The sequence below is a fragment of the Lontra canadensis genome, unplaced genomic scaffold (assembly GCF_010015895.1).
Source record: "Lontra canadensis isolate GAN:19392208 unplaced genomic scaffold, GSC_riverotter_1.0 scaffold18, whole genome shotgun sequence".
NCBI lineage: Eukaryota > Metazoa > Chordata > Mammalia > Carnivora > Mustelidae > Lontra > Lontra canadensis.
In genome coordinates this window covers 16,066,703-16,079,731 of record NW_022631012.1, presented here as the reverse complement: position 1 = coordinate 16,079,731, position 13,029 = coordinate 16,066,703, and the positions used below count along the sequence as shown (strand labels likewise).

Here is a 13,029-nt window from a genome sequence, read left to right as displayed (position 1 = left end):
GTTCATGGAAATGTATAAATGTGCAGCTGGGGAGTGTTCCTTAGAGCCGAGAAGATTACTGTGCATGCTTTTGACTTCGTGAAGGCAGTGCATCCACAACACCTTTCCCAGAACCACGGCAATCAAGTCAGAAGCTTCTCTTTCTTATATTCAAAAACACTACCAAAATGATTAATATAATTTGAATGAGTACTTTCAGATAAGAGAGACATACGTTAAAATTCTGACCTCTGGATAAAATTTTATAAAGCCCTTTTCTCTCTTGTCTTACCTCCTTTACTAGCTCCTTATATAGATTGCAGTCACCAACACCCTAAGATGTTCTCTGCCATTTTGGCATCTAAATATCTCAGAGATTGTTTGGATAAAGACATTTTAGAAATAAACTTTAGACATGGAATTTTGAAAACAGATATGAAATATACGCAATTACAATGAAAGATTAAACAGAAATCTCTGAATGTTTCACATAAGGATTAAAGAATTTATTAGAGTCAATTAACCCCAAAGGGAAAGGCCATAAAATAAAACCAATAGACAGACCAAAAGAATTGTGATTTTTACTTGTGGAGGAATGATTGACTTGGCACCCCATACTGTTCCCTAAGAATTTAGGATGGTATTTGGATGGTTGTGCTGGTTTTGTACTTTATACTGGGGATGTGTTGGGCAATGATTCCACGGGTGATGATTGAGTAGAGAAGTTACTTTCAAATTACCTCTGAAACAAACTTGTTTGAATTCAAACTCATCCCTTCATTTCTGATATGACAGCACCATGTTTATGTCTCACATGTATTGCAAATTTTCCATATTTAAATTTCTTGATCTTCCCCTAGAAATGTGCTTCTCTTTTGGTCTTCATAAGTAAATAATACCTCTATCTTCTTAGAAACTTGGGAGCCACCTTTGACGACTCCCTCCACGTTTAGCGTATCATCAATTCACCTTGACTGCACTTTCAAAATATGTCCTTTTTAAAAAGGTTTTTATTTAAATTCCAGTTAGTTAAAATGCAGTGTAATATTAGTTTCAGGTGTTATAGTGATTCAACATTTCTGTACAACATCTGGTGCTCATCACAAGTGCACTCCTTAATCCCCATCACCTATTTAACCCATTCCCCCAAAGTGTACCTCTTTACTCCCCCAACTTCCCAACCCCACCACCTGAGCCTGGGCTTCTGCAGTAACCTCCTAAGTGATTTTATAACTTCCACGTTTTACTTTTTTTATTTAATGAAGTTTTGTCTTTTAAAATGTACAGCTGGTGGGATCTGTTCGTGCATCTTCACCGGCAGCTGGGGCATCTCTAACCTTGGTGTTTCTGGTGTAAATTACTTGAGCTCTGTGCTTTGAAACCAGTTTAATAAGTCCTTTACTAAGGAACTCCTGAAGGTCTGCCCTGGCCAGAGGACCTTGAATCCTTAGTCTCTCAGAAACAAAGCTAGGGTTATAAGCTTGTAGTTGGGAATTTCCTTGTAGAGTTTTGTTGCTTTGTTAAACCAGACCAGGTTATTGAGCTTGTCCCCAACTTTGCCTTTGGACCACTTCTTCTTTTGACTTTGCCCCCAGATTTGTTCACTGGGTCTTTGTCTTTTTGGCTTTGACTTTCTGTCATATTTCTTCTTCTTGTTGCCTTTGGGTGACATTGTGAAGCTCAGAGAGCAGTGGCCACCCCTGCAACCCTGCTAAGATGTCAGACAAAAAGAAAGCTAACTTCCATGTTTTTCTTTCTTCAAACTCTTCTCCACACAGTGGTTAGAACTGGGATAAGCCATACCACTATAATGTGGTATCCCCAGAATAGAGTGTTTCAACCAAGGTAGACATTTAATTCTCTCTCAAGTAATATTTAATCTAAGTGGGAGTTTTCAGCTAATGGTCTGTTCTACTATTGTCAAAACATGGTTTCTATTTTGGGCCATAGACTCCACTTGTTACTATCTTCTAGCAGCAGGTAGGAGGGAGAGGTCCAGGGGAACATATATCTTGTTCTTTTTGGAGACTGCCTAGAAGTTTGGAGCATTTATATAACTTCCTGATGGTCTCACAACTATTTGATGACAGAGCTGATGGATCTGAGGTTTGTGTGACTCCAAAGCCACGATATCACTCTTATGGGGAAAGAAAACCTATAGCTGTTGCACTCCAAATTAACATTGAACCTATTAAAATTCATATTTTGAAATAATTATGTAAAGTTTTAATTATTTAGAGTATGACACTATTAAGAGTGAAGATAAATAGACATAAGAATATTTGAAAATTATATCTGTGGATGATAGGAAACAAATATATCGCCACTATAAGGGAAAAATACTCACCTTCTACTGATGGTATTGGAAACAGGTGAGAAAGAGAGTCTCTCTTGTGGGAGTTCTTAACTGTGTGGAGCACAGTCCTCAATAAAATAAAAAACTTAATTTTCAATTCCATTTCTTGGTTATATTCATTAAATAGTTCTAGTAGAGAGGTGTTACAAAGTGTAAGTGGCTCCTCTCTCAAGTTAACATCAAGTAGAGAATAGGGGAAGTCAGACTTCAGTATACCGAAAGCTATAGCCTTAACCCTGGGTGCTGATCTCTGGCTACATCCATGCCTGGTATCTGTACTCTGGGGATGGACCCTATATTGGTTCACTAGAACTGCTGTAACAAAGCATCACAGTGTAGATGGCTCACAGTTATTTTTTTATTTTCTACGATTTCATTTTCTCATGATTCTGGAGGCCAGAAGTCAGAGATCAAGGTGTCTGAGGGTTGGTTTTTTCTGAAGCCTCTCTTCTTGTCTTGTAGATGGTAGATGGTAGTCCTTCTTTCCTGCTCCTTCCTGTGGTCTTCCTTCCGTACCTGTCTGTACTTAATCTCCTCTTCTTCACTTTCTTCCCTATTTTATAAGGATGAGGGCCCACCCACGTGACCTCATTTTACCTCTTTAAAGAACCCATCTCCAAGTATAGTCACATCTGAGGTAATAGGTATAGAACTGCAACACATGAATTTTGGAGAAACACAATTCTGCTCATAACAAGGGCAAAGAATCATTGCTTTTAAGCCCTGCCCACAGGTGGTCCTGTGTAGGATTCTCAAACCTTTAGAATCATCTGAGTAGCTTTAAAAAAGTGAAAAACAGGGCACCTGGGGGGCTCAGTCATTATGCATCTGCCTTTGGCTCAGGTCATCAACCCAGGGTCCTGGGATCAAGTCCCATGTCAGGCTCCTTGCTCGGTGGAAAGCCTGCTTCTCCCCCACTCCTCCTGCTTGTGTTCCCTCTCTTGCTGTGTCTATCTCTGTCAAATAAATAAATAAAATCTTTAAAAAAAGGAGAAGTAAAAAACACCAATACTTAGGCATCACCCTCAGAGGTTTGATTTGATCTGTGTGGGATGGGGTATTAGTTTCTAAAAGCTTCCTGGTAACTTAAATGCGTGGCTGGGCTTTGAACACCACTGTCCTAATGGTTATATTTCTTAACTGCGTAAATGAAAGCACATTGCTTATCTTTCTCTAAATTTTCTTTTTGAAAATTCACTAAGAAACACAGCTCCTTTTTAATGAAAGATGTGTATTCAACAAAGTAATATTCAAGTCTAAAAAAAGAGCTAAATACTTCTAAGGTGGTATAGTTCCAAATGTCAAGCGTGGGTTTTGCAATACGCATTAGGCTTACTGTGTTTTTCTGCTTAATGAAAATAAATCAAAGAAACTTGGGCATATCCCTCAGAAAGCCAATGAAGTTAGGTAACTGACACTTTAATGATTAAGTTGACTAAAATGTCATACCTTTTAGTGAGGAATTTTTAAAAATGTAACTTTGTTTTACTTTATTCTTTTTCACCGAATTTCCCTTTCAGCAAATGGAAAGTTCATTTAAATTTTTTTATTGCACTATACTTGACATACAATGTTATATTAGTTTCAGGTGCACAACATAGTGATTTGACAATTCTCTACATTGCTCAATGCTCACCACGGTAAGTGTAGTCACTGTCTGTCACCATACAACATTATGAAAATATTATTGACTAGATTCCCAATGCTGTATTTTTTTCATCTCTGTGACTTATTTATTTTATAACTGGAAGTTTGTACCTCTTATTCACTTTTCCCTATTTCTAGTGAGGAAATTTCTTGATTAAAGAAATGTTTTTTGGCTTTCAGAAGGAGGCTAGATTTTCCTTTCCAGATGATATCAAAATCTGATAGAAATTCATTGATTTAATCAGGCCTATTTCTGTGTTTTGAAGTGAAGCCACTTATCTGGCATTTTTCATTACAGCTTGACAACAGCTGGCTGCTTCCCAGAATGCAGTACTGTGACAGAGATTATTTTATGAAGTCATGGATCAGCTGCTTTTGTAACTTGCTTTAATTGATTATGTGTACATTATTTCACTCTCTGGGCTTAAAAGAAGACTGCACTTGAGTGAGGAAACAGTTGATAATTGATAAAAGACCATTTCTATTATGCTATGTTACACCGTCTTTCCCATTGTGCCTTAATAATATATTTTGGTTTCAGTTTTTTTGAAAGTTGTTTTTAAATACTGTAATTTCTATTTTGACTGAATTGTGTAGCTTTAGGAGCAATATTTAGGATCACAAAAACCATTTGAACTATAGAAAATACTGTTCCAGTAGTGTAGTTGATTTTTATTTGTCCTTTCTCTTTGATGATTTCTGACAGAGATCTGAGGAAGTGAGCTTTTTTTTTTTCCTTAAGGATTTTGTTTATTTATTTGAGGGAGAGAGAAAGCATGATCAGTGGGGAGGCAGAGGGAGAAGCAGACTTCCCACAGAGTAGGGAGCCCAATGTAGGACTCGATCTCAGGACCCCGAGCTGAAGCCAGATGCTTAACCATCTGAGCCAACCAGGCATTCCAGAGGTGAGCTTATAAGTAAAACTAAACAACAAGAAAAAACCCCAACTATTATTACAAGTGTGCAGTACATAGTCACATCCTAAAATTGTGGGGTACCCATGTCTTGCTGGAACTATAAGAGTTCCAAGGGCTGACATTAAACTAGACCTAAGTATATCGATAAGCATAGATACCTCAGTTAAGAACACTTAAGAGTGCAGAAATTCACTAGCACAGACCCCAAACTGGGGAACCAAATAATATGTTTTTCTTTTATTCATACTGAGGCCTGACCTGGGGCACAAACGTCCACATAGAGTGAGGTAGTGCTTTTCTCAATGAAAGGTGCTACTTTTGGTTAAAAATTGAATAAAAAAGAATGAGAAATGAGGTTTTGCGTTTCAGTTTTAATCATTTTTCTCATGGAACCTGGAGTGGAGATTTGGTCAGCAACTCAACGCTGCTGTAATTCTCAGTTATTGTGTGGATTGTTAGCCCTCATAGTTCTGTTTTCCCTCTCTCTGCCTTTTGCTGATGGAGGAAATAGCAAAACCTCGTAGATACGGCTCCTGGCAAACATTGCAGTTTGGTCTCCCTCATGCCTTTAATATTGTTTTATCTGTATCTTGGGGATCACCATCCATTGGCTTTAGACTGAACTACTCATAAAGATGTCTTGGGAAGCCTTTAAAATTGATCCCTCAGTTTTATCCTGGACTTATTGAATCAGACTTTCTGAGGATGAGAATGTGGAATCTTTGACCCTCTCCTGGGTGATTCTTGGTGTGGCCAGTTTTTCGCTGGTCCAGGAATGGTCTCTGGGGACTTGTGCTCTGTTCTTTGCAGAATGATTGTTCTCAATTCCTTCCAATCCTCTACGTTTCCAGTCCTAACTTCGGCCTCAGAAGATGACTGGGTTCTTCCTTTCATTCGAAAGTAAGTCCATTCTGAAACTATCCCTCATGTTCCCTTTGTTTACCTCAGAAACATGTCTCTAGTTATCGTCTTGCTTTGAATTTCACAGAAAAGGGCTCCCTAATCAAAAAGTAAACTCTACTTTCTTTTCAGTTTATCCATTATCATCTTTTTTTAAAGATTTTATTAATTTTTTTTCTTTTTGAGAGAGAGGGAGGATGAGGAGGGGGAGGGGCAAAGGAAGAGGGACAAGTAGAATCCCTATTGAGCAGGGAGCCAAAAGCCAGTCTCAATCCTAGGAGCTTGAGATCATGACCTGAGCTGAAATCAAACCTTTAACTGACTGAGCCACCCAGGAACCCCTATCCATTTTCATCTTTAATTTCCCTTCACACCATCTAACGTTTTTTTTCTCTCCTTCCTTCCTTCTTTCCTTCCTTCCTTTCTCTCTCTTTTTCTTCCTTCCCTCCCTCCCTTCCTTCCTTAATTGCATCACTTCTCTTTGCCTTTGCACAACACAGGTTTCCCCTATCTGGAAAATTCTCCCTCCCCTCCATAATCCCTGATACTATTGAGTTTCTCAGTCTTTTCCCCACCAAAATTTCAGAAAGAACAATGTATTTCCTCCTTGCCACTAAGCTTTGGGGCTCCTGTTTTTATCACTCTAACCCCCCATCAGAGGGAAATTTCCTCTAATTATGAAATCAATTTTCTTTTCTAGAAGTTAGATTGACATTTCAAAGCAGGAAATAGAAAGTATGAAGAAAACTATAAAAAGAACATTTTTTTCTATCTTCTTTAGAAAATAAAATTGGAAATTCAAAAAGGATACATAAATTTTATCTATTATGAACATTTGATGAGTAAGAATCGTTGTCCCAATAAAGATTCTGGCTTCCCCCAAAAGATAATGTTGGAAGATAAATCTGTCCTAATTTATCCTTGACATAGTCATCACAAATAATCTTGTCTAATGATCCATAACTAAGGCTTTGACTACAGCACCTGATAATGGATACTCAGATAGTTTACTGCAAGGTGTTTTAAACAGATCTGTCCTGATTTGGATTTGTCTTGTTACAATGCAGGAATCCCATTATTACTAGAATATCAGAATAATTACCACATTCTCTGGAGTTGCCCATGATTTAGAAACTATTTTATTTTTCTTCATTGTTTTATTTCTTAATTATTTAAATTAAAAAAATATGGTGACAGTATGAAAATTATTAAGTCAAATATTTTTATAGAATATATGACAAAAACAATATACTTTTTTCTCTTCTCTTACTGCCTTGTTTCACTTACTGGAAGAACCACTTCAATGTGATTAGATATTTGTTCTGGCATTTACTTCCTTATTTGAAAATAGTATACCTCTTGATTAATCATTTTTACTTTCTATTAAGCTATATGTGTATCTTTTCTTACTTATACCTCTTCTTTAAGTTCAAAATCCCTCATAAATTGCTGTTATTTCCAAGCATGCCCTGATTTGAAGTGTGTATACTACAAAACTGCACTAAATAATTTGGTTTATGTAGTAAAGTAAAAAATTTCACTTCCTCCTTATAATTTTTTATGTCTAAATTTTTAGAAACATCTTTTCCCAGTATCTTCTTATGACTATGTCAGTGCTTTCCGCAGTTGAGTGATCCCTGTGTGACTGCATTTCTTTTATTTTTTGTTCTTATTTTTAGCTGGAGTTAATAATTACCTCATTTTTTCCCCTTTAATGTTCTTGGAATGCTGTGTCTTCTCCTATCCTCTAAGAGTTCTGCAAAATATCTCCAGTATCGTCTTCTGTATGCTCAAGTCCTCTGTCTCCTACCCCAGTGTGCACTGTGTTCAAAGGGCCTGAGGCACAGATGTCACTCTGGGAGGGCCCACTGCCTCTTCTTGTTTTCTAAATCCATGTCCTCTTCCTTTTTAGTTTATTTTTTGGTTTTGGTAAGGCATAACTTGCAGTGGCTTCTTGAAAAAGTGTGTTTGGGAAGTGAATTTTTTAAACTTTACTTGTGGACTTCACCACAGGATGATTAGAGGAGTTAGCTAGATCTTTTGTTGAGGGGTCTACCCACCCACAAAATACCATTAATACATAAATCTTTTCTCTTAGGCAGTTTAGTTTCACCAGAGAAGGTTCCTCAATCCCTTGACAAGGGGAATGCAACCTGAAGGCATTCTCAGTGATTGTTGCACAGATTTTCACATATTACACTCATTTTCAGCATTGTCCCCTTCACATGCCCTCTTCCGTGACTGCTGTGCCTGAGTCTGAAATCCCCATCATTTGCTTTCTCCGGAAAATAAACCTCAGATTTCTAGTGTGTACTGAAGGTTAGAACTTGGGAGCTGTAGTGTGCTGGGAGATGTTTAACAACTAGCTCTCTAAAAAAAATCAAAACAAAACAAAACTGATTTGTAGCATTTGCCACTTTCTCCAAATATTCATCCTGTAGTTGCTTTTCAGCTCAATACGAGGTCACCGCAGAGTTCACTCTTGCAAGCTGGTACAAACCAGCTGCAGCCCGCCAGTGATTGAAAGAGTCTAAAAATCCCTTCACTTTAGCGAGGGCCCTAACTTTCATCTTCCAGAGTACCCAGCATCTCTGTTTCATGAGCATTTCCAGGGGCAAATTGGCTTGCTTCTTGTAGCCATTGGCTTCACTTTTCTCCTCTCCGCTAAAATGTTCCCGCCATCTGCTTTCCATCTTCAAATGTTGGATTGTAGTCACTTCTTCATTTCACTGAAGTTGGAGTTTGTGTTTCCTGTCATCTTTGTGGCTTCAGAATTTTGAGAGCAGAAGGGAGCAAAAATGCCTTTATGTTGCCATCATGAAACCAAAAGTTCCACTCATTTTTCTAAATAAAAGCTAGAATGACAAAATGACACCTGTTGTTGTTAATAATATTTTGAATAATCTTGTCTAAATCTTTGAAAACCTAACTTATAGCATAAAATTTGGAGAAGGAATTTTTGACTTTGCTACATAGACCGGATTATTCAGTGCAGCTCTGTAGTACATACAGTTCAGATCAGGGCACGCTTGGACATTGCAGCAATTTGTGGTGGGATTTTGAACTTAAAAGATGTGAAAGAATGTGGATTAGGGGAGATATAGATCAAGTGTTGAATTATCTTGTGTTGGACCCTCATAGGTCCTTTATCAGATATTGGAACCAAAGGTAATACTGAGTTCTGAGGAAGGTAATTTTTGGGGGGGAAATTGGGTGAGGGTGGGGTTGGGGCATATCAATTCAATTTTCAGATTAGAAGTACAGAATTAGAAACATAGAATGTCCTTTAAAAATAAAGATTTTATTTATTTATTTGACAGAGACACAATGAGAGAGGGAACACAAGGAGGGGGAGTGGGAGAGGAAGAAGCAGGCTTCCTGCTGAGCAGGGAGCCTGATGCAAGGCTTGATCCCAGGACCCTGGGATCATGACCTGAGCCAAATGCCAACGCTTAATGACTGACTCCCCAGAAACATAGAAAATGTCCTAATAAAATGTGTACCCCTTTTAGATGTTAATAGCAAAAACATGCTGTTTTTGTTTGTTTGTTTGTTTGTTTGTTTCTATTTTGGGATCAACAATGATCTATAAGACAGGATAACATAGGGGTTAAGGCATAGAATTCTCAGTGTTTCGGTCTCAGGGTATGAATCTGCCAAATGCTAGTAGTCATGGGACTTGAGCAAGTGTCTTCATCTCTTGGTGCCTCAGTATTCTCATCTGGAAAGTTAAGATAGGACTAGAAACTCCTCATAGACTTGTTTTGAGGACTAAGTAAGTTAACATATTTAAGGCACTTACAGTGTGTGAAGCATAGTAAGTGCTTGATAAGCAGTAGTTACTGTTACTCTTGCATCTGGCATTAGTAATAACCAAATTTGCATTGGTTAATACTTATCTACCTATTAAAATAGACATCAACATACATTAATGTCACATTAAAGTCATACTGTTCACGTTTTATTGGAGTCTGTTGTTTGTGATCCATAGTTCTCTTGTTGCTTCATCACCCTCCCAGTAATTTAATAGACAGAAATTCAGCTCTAACTATGTACAGTTTTACTGTGCTAAATGCTGAGGTTATAGAGTTTCCCAAATGAACTCATTATTTGGAGAAGAAAAATAATATTAGAACCTTTTCTCATTCTTTTTTTTTATATTTTTAAAAAAGAGTTTATTTATTTATTTGTGATAGAGAGAGAGAGAGAGAGCATGAGCAATGAGGAGGAGCAAAGGGAGAGGGAGAAGCAGACTTAGGGCTCGATTCCAGGACCCTGAGATCATGACCAGAGCCAAAAGCAGATGCTTAATTGACTGAGCCACCCAGGTGCCCCAGAACTTTTCCTCACTCGTCACACCAAAATAAACTCCAGATGGATCAGAGTTATACTTAAAAAAGAAAAATAGAGCCACAGAAATACAGATAGGAGGTATGGGTGAATATTTCAATGTATTTGATGTACAGGAAGCTTTTCTATTTTTTGACATAAAATCAGAAACATTAACACAAAAGATGGGTACATTTTCTAAATAAAAATTTAAGGGGCACCTGGGTGGCTCAGTGCGTTAAGGCCTCTGCCTTTGGCTCAGGTCATGATCTCAGGGTCCTGAGATGGAGCCCTGCATGAGGCTTTCTGCTCAGCAGAGAGCCTGCTTCCCCCTCTCCCTGCCCACCTCTCCGCCTACTTGTGATCTCTCTCTCTCTGTGTCAAATAAATAAATAAAATCTTAAAAAAAAATAAAAATTTAACTTGTGACTGAGGGAGGAATCATTAAAACAAAGTCAAGAGTGAAATGCAAATTAGGAGGAATAATGACAGCACATAGGATACATATGATACATAAGAGTAAATTTAATTGCCAATTAACTGGAAAATGGCAAACAGCCTCAAAGAAAACTACAAGAACAGGCCATTCACAGAAGATGTTATAAATGTAAAGAGGTGCAAAATTCTTCACTAAAATTTAAAGAAATTTAAATCAAACAAAAGATATTTTTCGTTTGTTGGGAATGGTGGTGTGGGTAGAGTGGGAGGGGACACACATTTGAACAGAAAACCACCATTTCCAGGGTCCTGAGTCAAGGGAGAATATCCTTTGGGGGTGGGATTATTTTGGCTTCTGACCTGAGTGCCCAGCCGCCCCCGCCCCGCCCCTTATCTCTGCTTTCAATGTACCTTCTAGAGTGCTCTTTCCCTGCCTGTTTGTTTCCTTGGAAAATGCCTCGCGGGTTACCTGAGATCTAATGAGGCTTCCAGCTGTACATTAGTCATACATAGCAATTACTTCATTTTTGTATGAGCCAAGCATGTCCAACATTTAAAATAACTGCCTTCTGAAGAGCTAGAGTTGGCTGGTGTGTGGCCATTTGGTTTGATTTTGATTTTGCTTTCTGAGACCTTCTACTGTAGATCCCTGTGTACATCTTCCTCAGGGACCCTGACTCTAGAGGAAAACAAACCAAACCAAACCGTCAGAGCTTCTGGGGGAGAAAGGGACTAGACTGGTTTGTTTGTGGGCTCATTTATTCAATAAATATTTATTGAGAACTTACTATGTGCTAAGCATCAGATACTACTCTAATCATTGGGCATATAAGAGTGAACATAAGTTTCTGTGGAGCTTATTCTGGGGAGAGGGACAGACAATTCACACAATTGAATAAAAATTTCATATGGCTGCTGTGAAGAAAATAAAGTCAGGTAACAAAGAGTAGAAGGCTGCCTGGGTGGCTAGTAGGTTAAGTATCTGTCTTCAGCTCAGGTCCTGATCCTGGGGTCCTGGGAGGGGTCCTGGGTTTGAGCCCTACATGGGCTCCATGCTCAGTGGGGAGTCTGCTTCTTTCTCTCCCCACCCCCTCCTGCTCCTGCTTTTCCTCTCTCTCTCTCTCTCTCTCTCTCTCTGTCAAATAAATAAATAAATAAATGAATCTTTTAAAAAAAGAGTAGCAGTGTGGAGGTAGATAAATGTATACAAATGTACACACATTACACACACACACACACACACACACACACAATAGTGGTTCTCAAAGTTTAGTGTGAATCAGAATCACCTATAGGACTTATTAAAACGTTAAGATTGCTGTGCTCCCTCCCTCAGAGTTTCTGATTTAATAGGGGACTGATGTGGGGCCTGGAAATTTACATTTTTAAAAAAGTTATCAGGTGTTGCTGCTGCTGCTGTAGAGACAACACCTTGAGAACCCCTGGTGTATGTTATTAGGTGGTCCCAGAACACCTCCAAAGAGGTAATATATTTGGGTGATGAGAAGGAGCCAGTGAGATGAAGATGGTCAGTGTAGGAGGTAAAGGGTGGGAGTGAAGAGCTTTCCAGGTAAAGCAGAGAAACTGGTTTGAAGAAAGCAGAGAGGCTCATGAGTCTAGTAATGAATGGAGGGGACACGGGCAAGAGAAGCAGTCAGAGGAAGACGTGGAGAGAGTCCTCAACTCTGAAAGCACACTTAAAAAACCCACAGTAACAACACAACAATAAGCCGATGCTGGAGTCCACCTCCAGAGACTTTGATTTAATTAATCTGGATGGCACTTAGGTATTTTTAAAAGCTCTTTATGTGTTTCTGTTGAGCAGCCAAAACCGAGAATGATGGATACAGGCCCTTTGTAATTGTGTAAAAGTTAAGATTTTGTTTCAAGTGTGATAGAAAGCCATTGAGAAGTAGAGGACATACGTGGGTTTAGTTTCTAGATGCTAGAATGGATTTTGTAAGGGGTTAAGAGTGAATGAGGAGCCCAGTTAGAAAACGTTACAATTGTCTAGGTTAAAAGTGATATTGGCTGTGTTTACATGGTAGTGGTGGGTATGGTGAAAAATGGGATGCAGGATGGTGGATGGGATTTTAGTTAGAATAAAAGAGACTTGCTAGTGGATTGGATAGGAGAAGTGAGAGAGAGGGAACCTCAACTGTGATTCTAAGGCTATCTTTCAACGGGGTGAAAGGTGACACCATTAACTGTTAACACTGGGATAGATAACAGTTTTGGGGAGAAATAAGAAAGCTTTTATTTTGGTTTTGTTAACTCAAAGATGCCTTTAATAAGAGTGAAGGACTGGATGAGTTTTAGGGAAAGAGTGGGAATGAGGGTAAACCCATGCCTTGCTCCTTTGACAGGACTGTTGTGATAGCTGGCTAGGAAAGGATTATTGTTCATGTAGATTTCACATGCTTTTTAAAAACAGTAACTTCGCCTCTAACTATGTGGTTTTTT

The 13,029-nt window shown here is 38.5% G+C and overlaps 1 protein-coding gene and 1 pseudogene across 1 annotated transcript in view; one reads left to right on the top strand and one right to left on the bottom strand.

Annotated features, from left to right (window-relative positions):
• PLCL1 (phospholipase C like 1 (inactive)) overlaps positions 1 to 13,029 on the top strand; it is a 344,775-nt gene that overhangs the window by 127,458 nt on the left and 204,288 nt on the right. The window lies entirely within an intron of this gene.
• On the bottom strand, positions 1,254 to 1,651 carry LOC116869027 (annotated as a pseudogene).